Below are 12,767 nucleotides of genomic sequence, written 5' to 3'. Positions count from 1 at the left end.
ATTTCTCGTTTATTTTGTTCAGGCACCTTACTATACTCCTATGATGGGTCCTTAGAAGGACCCCCGTGGAACGCGGAAGTGGCTGCAGGATGAGCAGAAGACGCCGGTAGGGTAAATATTTCGCTTATATGGGAGCAGCAGCTCTGCACTGACAGACATGCGCTGTTATGTCACGATATGTGGAGTATGTACGACATGTCTGTGTGATCCTGACTGAAGATCCACGGAGAAGTCTCCTCTGCAGCTCTTGTATCCATAGTTACTTATTACAGGTTTCTTATTCCCTCCCCTCAATGTGACTGCAGTTTGTTTCTCAGGCTGTGTGCAGATTATGTGCGGCAGAGTGCGGAGATCATTCTAGGCGTGGGATTTCTTTTATGATAAAAACCTAGAATAGGGCTTGTAGCCATATCCACTGTATATACCAGCGACAACTACAGCGTATACTGCAAAGCAATCCTAAACCAGGGCTTGTAGCCATATCCACTGTATATACCAGCGACAACTACAGCGTATACTGCAAAAGCAATCCTAAACCAGGGCTTGTAGCCATATCCACTGTATGCACCAGTGACAACTACAGCGTATCCTGCAAAAGCAATCCTAAACCAGGGCTTGTAGCCATATCCACTGTATGCACCAGCGACAACTACAGCGTACCCTGCAAAAGCAATCCTAAACCAGGGCTTGTAGCCATATCCACTGTATGCACCAGCGACAACTACAGCGTATACTGCAAAAGCAATCCTAAACCAGGGCTTGTAGCCATATCCACTGTATATACCAGCGACAACTACAGCGTATACTGCAAAAGCAATCCTAAACCAGGGCTTGTAGCCATATCCACTGTATATACCAGTGACAACTACAGCGTATACTGCAAAAGCAATCCTAAACCAGGGCTTGTAGCCATATCCACTGTATGCACCAGTGACAACTACAGCGTATCCTGCAAAAGCAATCCTAAACCAGGGCTTGTAGCCATATCCACTGTATATACCAGCGACAACTACAGCGCCCTGCAAAGCAATCCTAAACCAGGGCTTGTAGCCATATCCACTGTATGCACCAGCGACAACTACAGCGTATCCTGCAAAAGCAATCCTAAACCAGGGCTTGTAGCCATATCCACTGTATATACCAGCGACAACTACAGCGTATCCTGCAAAAGCAATCCTAAACCAGGGCTTGTAGCCATATCCACTGTATATACCAGTGACAACTACAGCGTATACTGCAAAAGCAATCCTAAACCAGGGCTTGTAGCCATATCCACTGTATGCACCAGTGACAACTACAGCGTATCCTGCAAAAGCAATCCTAAACCAGGGCTTGTAGCCATATCCACTGTATGCACCAGCGACAACTACAGCGTACCCTGCAAAAGCAATCCTAAACCAGGGCTTGTAGCCATATCCACTGTATGCACCAGCGACAACTACAGCGTATACTGCAAAAGCAATCCTAAACCAGGGCTTGTAGCCATATCCACTGTATATACCAGCGACAACTACAGCGTATACTGCAAAAGCAATCCTAAACCAGGGCTTGTAGCCATATCCACTGTATATACCAGTGACAACTACAGCGTATACTGCAAAAGCAATCCTAAACCAGGGCTTGTAGCCATATCCACTGTATGCACCAGTGACAACTACAGCGTATCCTGCAAAAGCAATCCTAAACCAGGGCTTGTAGCCATATCCACTGTATATACCAGCGACAACTACAGCGCCCTGCAAAGCAATCCTAAACCAGGGCTTGTAGCCATATCCACTGTATGCACCAGCGACAACTACAGCGTATCCTGCAAAAGCAATCCTAAACCAGGGCTTGTAGCCATATCCACTGTATATACCAGCGACAACTACAGCGTATCCTGCAAAAGCAATCCTAAACCAGGGCTTGTAGCCATATCCACTGTATATACCAGTGACAACTACAGCGTATACTGCAAAAGCAATCCTAAACCAGGGCTTGTAGCCATATCCACTGTATGCACCAGTGACAACTACAGCGTATCCTGCAAAAGCAATCCTAAACCAGGGCTTGTAGCCATATCCACTGTATGCACCAGCGACAACTACAGCGTACCCTGCAAAAGCAATCCTAAACCAGGGCTTGTAGCCATATCCACTGTATGCACCAGCGACAACTACAGCGTATACTGCAAAAGCAATCCTAAACCAGGGCTTGTAGCCATATCCACTGTATATACCAGCGACAACTACAACGTATACTGCAAAAGCAATCCTAAACCAGGGCTTGTAGCCATATCCACTGTATATACCAGTGACAACTACAGCGTATACTGCAAAAGCAATCCTAAACCAGGGCTTGTAGCCATATCCACTGTATGCACCAGTGACAACTACAGCGTATCCTGCAAAAGCAATCCTAAACCAGGGCTTGTAGCCATATCCACTGTATATACCAGCGACAACTACAGCGCCCTGCAAAGCAATCCTAAACCAGGGCTTGTAGCCATATCCACTGTATGCACCAGCGACAACTACAGCGTATCCTGCAAAAGCAATCCTAAACCAGGGCTTGTAGCCATATCCACTGTATATACCAGCGACAACTACAGCGTATCCTGCAAAAGCAATCCTAAACCAGGGCTTGTAGCCATATCCACTGTATGCACCAGCGACAACTACAGCGCCCTGCAAAAGCAATCCTAAACCAGGGCTTGTAGCCATATCCACTGTATATACCAGCGACAACTACAGCGTATCCTGCAAAAGCAATCCTAAACCAGGGCTTGTAGCCATATCCACTGTATGCACCAGTGACAACTACAGCGTACCCTGCAAAAGCAATCCTAAACCAGGGCTTGTAGCCATATCCACTGTATATACCAGTGACAACTACAGCGTACCCTGCAAAAGCAATCCTAAACCAGGGCTTGTAGCCATATCCACTGTATGCACCAGCGACAACTACAGCGTATACTGCAAAAGCAATCCTAAACCAGGGCTTGTAGCCATATCCACTGTATGCACCAGCGACAACTACAGCGTATACTGCAAAAGCAATCCTAAACCAGGGCTTGTAGCCATATCCACTGTATGCACCAGCGACAACTACAGCGTATACTGCAAAAGCAATCCTAAACCAGGGCTTGTAGCCATATCCACTGTATATACCAGCGACAACTACAGCGTATACTGCAAAAGCAATCCTAAACCAGGGCTTGTAGCCATATCCACTGTATATACCAGTGACAACTACAGCGTATACTGCAAAAGCAATCCTAAACCAGGGCTTGTAGCCATATCCACTGTATGCACCAGTGACAACTACAGCGTATCCTGCAAAAGCAATCCTAAACCAGGGCTTGTAGCCATATCCACTGTATATACCAGCGACAACTACAGCGCCCTGCAAAGCAATCCTAAACCAGGGCTTGTAGCCATATCCACTGTATGCACCAGCGACAACTACAGCGTATCCTGCAAAAGCAATCCTAAACCAGGGCTTGTAGCCGTATCCACTGTACATACCAGCGACAACTACAGCGTATCCTGCAAAAGCAATCCTAAACCAGGGCTTGTAGCCATATCCACTGTATATACCAGTGACAACTACAGCGTATACTGCAAAAGCAATCCTAAACCAGGGCTTGTAGCCATATCCACTGTATGCACCAGTGACAACTACAGCGTATCCTGCAAAAGCAATCCTAAACCAGGGCTTGTAGCCATATCCACTGTATGCACCAGCGACAACTACAGCGTACCCTGCAAAAGCAATCCTAAACCAGGGCTTGTAGCCATATCCACTGTATGCACCAGCGACAACTACAGCGTATACTGCAAAAGCAATCCTAAACCAGGGCTTGTAGCCATATCCACTGTATATACCAGCGACAACTACAGCGTATACTGCAAAAGCAATCCTAAACCAGGGCTTGTAGCCATATCCACTGTATATACCAGTGACAACTACAGCGTATACTGCAAAAGCAATCCTAAACCAGGGCTTGTAGCCATATCCACTGTATGCACCAGTGACAACTACAGCGTATCCTGCAAAAGCAATCCTAAACCAGGGCTTGTAGCCATATCCACTGTATATACCAGCGACAACTACAGCGCCCTGCAAAGCAATCCTAAACCAGGGCTTGTAGCCATATCCACTGTATGCAGCAGTGACAACTACAGCGTATCCTGCAAAGCAATCCTAAACCAGGGCTTGTAGCCATATCCACTGTATGCACCAGCGACAACTACAGCGCCCTGCAAAAGCAATCCTAAACCAGGGCTTGTAGCCATATCCACTGTATATACCAGCGACAACTACAGCGTATCCTGCAAAAGCAATCCTAAACCAGGGCTTGTAGCCATATCCACTGTATATACCAGTGACAACTACAGCGTATACTGCAAAAGCAATCCTAAACCAGGGCTTGTAGCCATATCCACTGTATATACCAGTGACAACTACAGCGTATACTGCAAAAGCAATCCTAAACCAGGGCTTGTAGCCATATCCACTGTATGCACCAGTGACAACTACAGCGTATCCTGCAAAAGCAATCCTAAACCAGGGCTTGTAGCCATATCCACTGTATGCACCAGCGACAACTACAGCGTACCCTGCAAAAGCAATCCTAAACCAGGGCTTGTAGCCATATCCACTGTATGCACCAGCGACAACTACAGCGTATACTGCAAAAGCAATCCTAAACCAGGGCTTGTAGCCATATCCACTGTATATACCAGCGACAACTACAGCGTATACTGCAAAAGCAATCCTAAACCAGGGCTTGTAGCCATATCCACTGTATATACCAGTGACAACTACAGCGTATACTGCAAAAGCAATCCTAAACCAGGGCTTGTAGCCATATCCACTGTATGCACCAGTGACAACTACAGCGTATCCTGCAAAAGCAATCCTAAACCAGGGCTTGTAGCCATATCCACTGTATATACCAGCGACAACTACAGCGCCCTGCAAAGCAATCCTAAACCAGGGCTTGTAGCCATATCCACTGTATGCACCAGCGACAACTACAGCGTATCCTGCAAAAGCAATCCTAAACCAGGGCTTGTAGCCATATCCACTGTATATACCAGCGACAACTACAGCGTATCCTGCAAAAGCAATCCTAAACCAGGGCTTGTAGCCATATCCACTGTATGCACCAGCGACAACTACAGCGTATACTGCAAAAGCAATCCTAAACCAGGGCTTGTAGCCATATCCACTGTATGCACCAGCGACAACTACAGCGTATACTGCAAAAGCAATCCTAAACCAGGGCTTGTAGCCATATCCACTGTATGCACCAGCGACAACTACAGCGTATACTGCAAAAGCAATCCTAAACCAGGGCTTGTAGCCATATCCACTGTATATACCAGCGACAACTACAGCGTATACTGCAAAAGCAATCCTAAACCAGGGCTTGTAGCCATATCCACTGTATATACCAGTGACAACTACAGCGTATACTGCAAAAGCAATCCTAAACCAGGGCTTGTAGCCATATCCACTGTATGCACCAGTGACAACTACAGCGTATCCTGCAAAAGCAATCCTAAACCAGGGCTTGTAGCCATATCCACTGTATATACCAGCGACAACTACAGCGCCCTGCAAAGCAATCCTAAACCAGGGCTTGTAGCCATATCCACTGTATGCACCAGCGACAACTACAGCGTATCCTGCAAAAGCAATCCTAAACCAGGGCTTGTAGCCATATCCACTGTATATACCAGCGACAACTACAGCGTATCCTGCAAAAGCAATCCTAAACCAGGGCTTGTAGCCATATCCACTGTATATACCAGTGACAACTACAGCGTATACTGCAAAAGCAATCCTAAACCAGGGCTTGTAGCCATATCCACTGTATGCACCAGTGACAACTACAGCGTATCCTGCAAAAGCAATCCTAAACCAGGGCTTGTAGCCATATCCACTGTATGCACCAGCGACAACTACAGCGTACCCTGCAAAAGCAATCCTAAACCAGGGCTTGTAGCCATATCCACTGTATGCACCAGCGACAACTACAGCGTATACTGCAAAAGCAATCCTAAACCAGGGCTTGTAGCCATATCCACTGTATATACCAGCGACAACTACAGCGTATACTGCAAAAGCAATCCTAAACCAGGGCTTGTAGCCATATCCACTGTATATACCAGTGACAACTACAGCGTATACTGCAAAAGCAATCCTAAACCAGGGCTTGTAGCCATATCCACTGTATGCACCAGTGACAACTACAGCGTATCCTGCAAAAGCAATCCTAAACCAGGGCTTGTAGCCATATCCACTGTATATACCAGCGACAACTACAGCGCCCTGCAAAGCAATCCTAAACCAGGGCTTGTAGCCATATCCACTGTATGCACCAGCGACAACTACAGCGTATCCTGCAAAAGCAATCCTAAACCAGGGCTTGTAGCCATATCCACTGTATATACCAGCGACAACTACAGCGTATCCTGCAAAAGCAATCCTAAACCAGGGCTTGTAGCCATATCCACTGTATATACCAGTGACAACTACAGCGTATACTGCAAAAGCAATCCTAAACCAGGGCTTGTAGCCATATCCACTGTATGCACCAGTGACAACTACAGCGTATCCTGCAAAAGCAATCCTAAACCAGGGCTTGTAGCCATATCCACTGTATGCACCAGCGACAACTACAGCGTACCCTGCAAAAGCAATCCTAAACCAGGGCTTGTAGCCATATCCACTGTATGCACCAGCGACAACTACAGCGTATACTGCAAAAGCAATCCTAAACCAGGGCTTGTAGCCATATCCACTGTATATACCAGCGACAACTACAGCGTATACTGCAAAAGCAATCCTAAACCAGGGCTTGTAGCCATATCCACTGTATATACCAGTGACAACTACAGCGTATACTGCAAAAGCAATCCTAAACCAGGGCTTGTAGCCATATCCACTGTATGCACCAGTGACAACTACAGCGTATCCTGCAAAAGCAATCCTAAACCAGGGCTTGTAGCCATATCCACTGTATATACCAGCGACATCTACAGCGCCCTGCAAAGCAATCCTAAACCAGGGCTTGTAGCCATATCCACTGTATGCACCAGCGACAACTACAGCGTATCCTGCAAAAGCAATCCTAAACCAGGGCTTGTAGCCATATCCACTGTATATACCAGCGACAACTACAGCGTATCCTGCAAAAGCAATCCTAAACCAGGGCTTGTAGCCATATCCACTGTATATACCAGTGACAACTACAGCGTATACTGCAAAAGCAATCCTAAACCAGGGCTTGTAGCCATATCCACTGTATGCACCAGTGACAACTACAGCGTATCCTGCAAAAGCAATCCTAAACCAGGGCTTGTAGCCATATCCACTGTATGCACCAGCGACAACTACAGCGTATACTGCAAAAGCAATCCTAAACCAGGGCTTGTAGCCATATCCACTGTATGCACCAGCGACAACTACAGCGTATACTGCAAAAGCAATCCTAAACCAGGGCTTGTAGCCATATCCACTGTATATACCAGCGACAACTACAGCGTATACTGCAAAAGCAATCCTAAACCAGGGCTTGTAGCCATATCCACTGTATATACCAGTGACAACTACAGCGTATACTGCAAAAGCAATCCTAAACCAGGGCTTGTAGCCATATCCACTGTATGCACCAGTGACAACTACAGCGTATCCTGCAAAAGCAATCCTAAACCAGGGCTTGTAGCCATATCCACTGTATATACCAGCGACAACTACAGCGCCCTGCAAAGCAATCCTAAACCAGGGCTTGTAGCCATATCCACTGTATGCACCAGCGACAACTACAGCGTATCCTGCAAAAGCAATCCTAAACCAGGGCTTGTAGCCATATCCACTGTATATACCAGCGACAACTACAGCGTATCCTGCAAAAGCAATCCTAAACCAGGGCTTGTAGCCATATCCACTGTATGCACCAGCGACAACTACAGCGTATACTGCAAAAGCAATCCTAAACCAGGGCTTGTAGCCATATCCACTGTATGCACCAGCGACAACTACAGCGTATACTGCAAAAGCAATCCTAAACCAGGGCTTGTAGCCATATCCACTGTATGCACCAGCGACAACTACAGCGTATACTGCAAAAGCAATCCTAAACCAGGGCTTGTAGCCATATCCACTGTATATACCAGCGACAACTACAGCGTATACTGCAAAAGCAATCCTAAACCAGGGCTTGTAGCCATATCCACTGTATATACCAGTGACAACTACAGCGTATACTGCAAAAGCAATCCTAAACCAGGGCTTGTAGCCATATCCACTGTATGCACCAGTGACAACTACAGCGTATCCTGCAAAAGCAATCCTAAACCAGGGCTTGTAGCCATATCCACTGTATATACCAGCGACAACTACAGCGCCCTGCAAAGCAATCCTAAACCAGGGCTTGTAGCCATATCCACTGTATGCACCAGCGACAACTACAGCGTATCCTGCAAAAGCAATCCTAAACCAGGGCTTGTAGCCATATCCACTGTATATACCAGCGACAACTACAGCGTATCCTGCAAAAGCAATCCTAAACCAGGGCTTGTAGCCATATCCACTGTATATACCAGTGACAACTACAGCGTATACTGCAAAAGCAATCCTAAACCAGGGCTTGTAGCCATATCCACTGTATGCACCAGTGACAACTACAGCGTATCCTGCAAAAGCAATCCTAAACCAGGGCTTGTAGCCATATCCACTGTATGCACCAGCGACAACTACAGCGTACCCTGCAAAAGCAATCCTAAACCAGGGCTTGTAGCCATATCCACTGTATGCACCAGCGACAACTACAGCGTATACTGCAAAAGCAATCCTAAACCAGGGCTTGTAGCCATATCCACTGTATATACCAGCGACAACTACAGCGTATACTGCAAAAGCAATCCTAAACCAGGGCTTGTAGCCATATCCACTGTATATACCAGTGACAACTACAGCGTATACTGCAAAAGCAATCCTAAACCAGGGCTTGTAGCCATATCCACTGTATGCACCAGTGACAACTACAGCGTATCCTGCAAAAGCAATCCTAAACCAGGGCTTGTAGCCATATCCACTGTATATACCAGCGACAACTACAGCGCCCTGCAAAGCAATCCTAAACCAGGGCTTGTAGCCATATCCACTGTATGCACCAGCGACAACTACAGCGTATCCTGCAAAAGCAATCCTAAACCAGGGCTTGTAGCCATATCCACTGTATATACCAGCGACAACTACAGCGTATCCTGCAAAAGCAATCCTAAACCAGGGCTTGTAGCCATATCCACTGTATATACCAGTGACAACTACAGCGTATACTGCAAAAGCAATCCTAAACCAGGGCTTGTAGCCATATCCACTGTATGCACCAGTGACAACTACAGCGTATCCTGCAAAAGCAATCCTAAACCAGGGCTTGTAGCCATATCCACTGTATGCACCAGCGACAACTACAGCGTACCCTGCAAAAGCAATCCTAAACCAGGGCTTGTAGCCATATCCACTGTATGCACCAGCGACAACTACAGCGTATACTGCAAAAGCAATCCTAAACCAGGGCTTGTAGCCATATCCACTGTATATACCAGCGACAACTACAGCGTATACTGCAAAAGCAATCCTAAACCAGGGCTTGTAGCCATATCCACTGTATATACCAGTGACAACTACAGCGTATACTGCAAAAGCAATCCTAAACCAGGGCTTGTAGCCATATCCACTGTATGCACCAGTGACAACTACAGCGTATCCTGCAAAAGCAATCCTAAACCAGGGCTTGTAGCCATATCCACTGTATATACCAGCGACATCTACAGCGCCCTGCAAAGCAATCCTAAACCAGGGCTTGTAGCCATATCCACTGTATGCACCAGCGACAACTACAGCGTATCCTGCAAAAGCAATCCTAAACCAGGGCTTGTAGCCATATCCACTGTATATACCAGCGACAACTACAGCGTATCCTGCAAAAGCAATCCTAAACCAGGGCTTGTAGCCATATCCACTGTATATACCAGTGACAACTACAGCGTATACTGCAAAAGCAATCCTAAACCAGGGCTTGTAGCCATATCCACTGTATGCACCAGTGACAACTACAGCGTATCCTGCAAAAGCAATCCTAAACCAGGGCTTGTAGCCATATCCACTGTATGCACCAGCGACAACTACAGCGTACCCTGCAAAAGCAATCCTAAACCAGGGCTTGTAGCCATATCCACTGTATGCACCAGCGACAACTACAGCGTATACTGCAAAAGCAATCCTAAACCAGGGCTTGTAGCCATATCCACTGTATATACCAGCGACAACTACAGCGTATACTGCAAAAGCAATCCTAAACCAGGGCTTGTAGCCATATCCACTGTATATACCAGTGACAACTACAGCGTATACTGCAAAAGCAATCCTAAACCAGGGCTTGTAGCCATATCCACTATATGCACCAGTGACAACTACAGCGTATCCTGCAAAAGCAATCCTAAACCAGGGCTTTTAGCCATATCCACTGTATATACCAGCGACAACTACAGCGCCCTGCAAAGCAATCCTAAACCAGGGCTTGTAGCCATATCCACTGTATGCACCAGCGACAACTACAGCGTATCCTGCAAAAGCAATCCTAAACCAGGGCTTGTAGCCATATCCACTGTATATACCAGCGACAACTACAGCGTATCCTGCAAAAGCAATCCTAAACCAGGGCTTGTAGCCATATCCACTGTATATACCAGTGACAACTACAGCGTATACTGCAAAAGCAATCCTAAACCAGGGCTTGTAGCCATATCCACTGTATGCACCAGTGACAACTACAGCGTATCCTGCAAAAGCAATCCTAAACCAGGGCTTGTAGCCATATCCACTGTATGCACCAGCGACAACTACAGCGTACCCTGCAAAAGCAATCCTAAACCAGGGCTTGTAGCCATATCCACTGTATGCACCAGCGACAACTACAGCGTACCCTGCAAAAGCAATCCTAAACCAGGGCTTGTAGCCATATCCACTGTATGCACCAGCGACAACTACAGCGTATACTGCAAAAGCAATCCTAAACCAGGGCTTGTAGCCATATCCACTGTATATACCAGCGACAACTACAGCGTATACTGCAAAAGCAATCCTAAACCAGGGCTTGTAGCCATATCCACTGTATATACCAGTGACAACTACAGCGTATCCTGCAAAAGCAATCCTAAACCAGGGCTTGTAGCCATATCCACTGTATATACCAGTGACAACTACAGCGTACCCTGCAAAAGCAATCCTAAACCAGGGCTTGTAGCCATATCCACTGTATGCACCAGCGACAACTACAGCGTATCCTGCAAAAGCAATCCTAAACCAGGGCTTGTAGCCATATCCACTGTATGCACCAGCGACAACTACAGCGTACCCTGCAAAAGCAATCCTAAACCAGGGCTTGTAGCCATATCCACTGTATATACCAGCGACAACTACAGCGTACCCTGCAAAAGCAATCCTAAACCAGGGCTTGTAGCCATATCCACTGTATATACCAGCGACAACTACAGCGTACCCTGCAAAAGCAATCCTAAACCAGGGCTTGTAGCCATATCCACTGTATGCACCAGCGACAACTACAGCGTACCCTGCAAAAGCAATCCTAAACCAGGGCTTGTAGCCATATCCACTGTATGCACCAGCGACAACTACAGCGTATACTGCAAAAGCAATCCTAAACCAGGGCTTGTAGCCATATCCACTGTATGCACCAGCGACAACTACAGCGTATACTGCAAAAGCAATCCTAAACCAGGGCTTGTAGCCATATCCACTGTATATACCAGTGACAACTACAGCGTATACTGCAAAAGCAATCCTAAACCAGGGCTTGTAGCCATATCCACTGTATATACCAGCGACAACTACAGCGTACCCTGCAAAAGCAATCCTAAACCAGGGCTTGTAGCCATATCCACTGTATGCACCAGCGACAACTACAGCGTATCCTGCAAAAGCAATCCTAAACCAGGGCTTGTAGCCATATCCACTGTATGCACCAGCGACAACTACAGCGTACCCTGCAAAAGCAATCCTAAACCAGGGCTTGTAGCCATATCCACTGTATTCACCAGCGACAACTACAGCGTATCCTGCAAAGCAATCCTAAACCAGGGCTTGTAGCCATATCCACTGTATGCACCAGCGACAACTACAGCGTACCCTGCAAAAGCAATCCTAAACCAGGGCTTGTAGCCATATCCACTGTATATACCAGCGACAACTACAGCGCCCTGCAAAAGCAATCCTAAACCAGGGCTTGTAGCCATATCCACTGTATGCACCAGCGACAACTACAGCGCCCTGCAAAAGCAATCCTAAACCAGGGCTTGTAGCCATATCCACTGTATGCACCAGCGACAACTACAGCGCCCTGCAAAAGCAATCCTAAACCAGGGCTTGTAGCCATATCCACTGTATATACCAGTGACAACTACAGCGTATCCTGCAAAAGCAATCCTAAACCAGGGCTTGTAGCCATATCCACTGTATATACCAGCGACAACTACAGCGTATCCTGCAAAAGCAATCCTAAACCAGGGCTTGTAGCCATATCCACTGTATGCACCAGTGACAACTACAGCGTACCCTGCAAAAGCAATCCTAAACCAGGGCTTGTAGCCATATCCACTGTATATACCAGTGACAACTACAGCGTATCCTGCAAAAGCAATCCTAAACCAGGGCTTGTAGCCATATCCACTGTATATACCAGCGACAACTAC

The 12,767-nt window shown here is 46.7% G+C and overlaps 1 protein-coding gene across 1 annotated transcript in view; it reads left to right on the top strand.

The window, feature by feature from the left end:
* The first annotated feature begins 42 nt into the window (after positions 1-42).
* PIGX (phosphatidylinositol glycan anchor biosynthesis class X) overlaps positions 43-12,767 on the top strand; it is a 69,758-nt gene continuing 57,033 nt past the window's right edge. Inside the window, exon 1 of the mRNA XM_075338707.1 lies at positions 43-111. The gene's annotated coding sequence lies outside the window, so the exon portion shown is untranslated. The remainder of the gene's footprint in view (positions 112-12,767) is intronic.

This window comes from Anomaloglossus baeobatrachus, chromosome 3 (genome assembly GCF_048569485.1).
Source record: "Anomaloglossus baeobatrachus isolate aAnoBae1 chromosome 3, aAnoBae1.hap1, whole genome shotgun sequence".
Taxonomy (NCBI): Eukaryota; Metazoa; Chordata; class Amphibia; order Anura; family Aromobatidae; genus Anomaloglossus; species Anomaloglossus baeobatrachus.
This window is presented reverse-complemented; position numbering and strand designations above follow the sequence as displayed.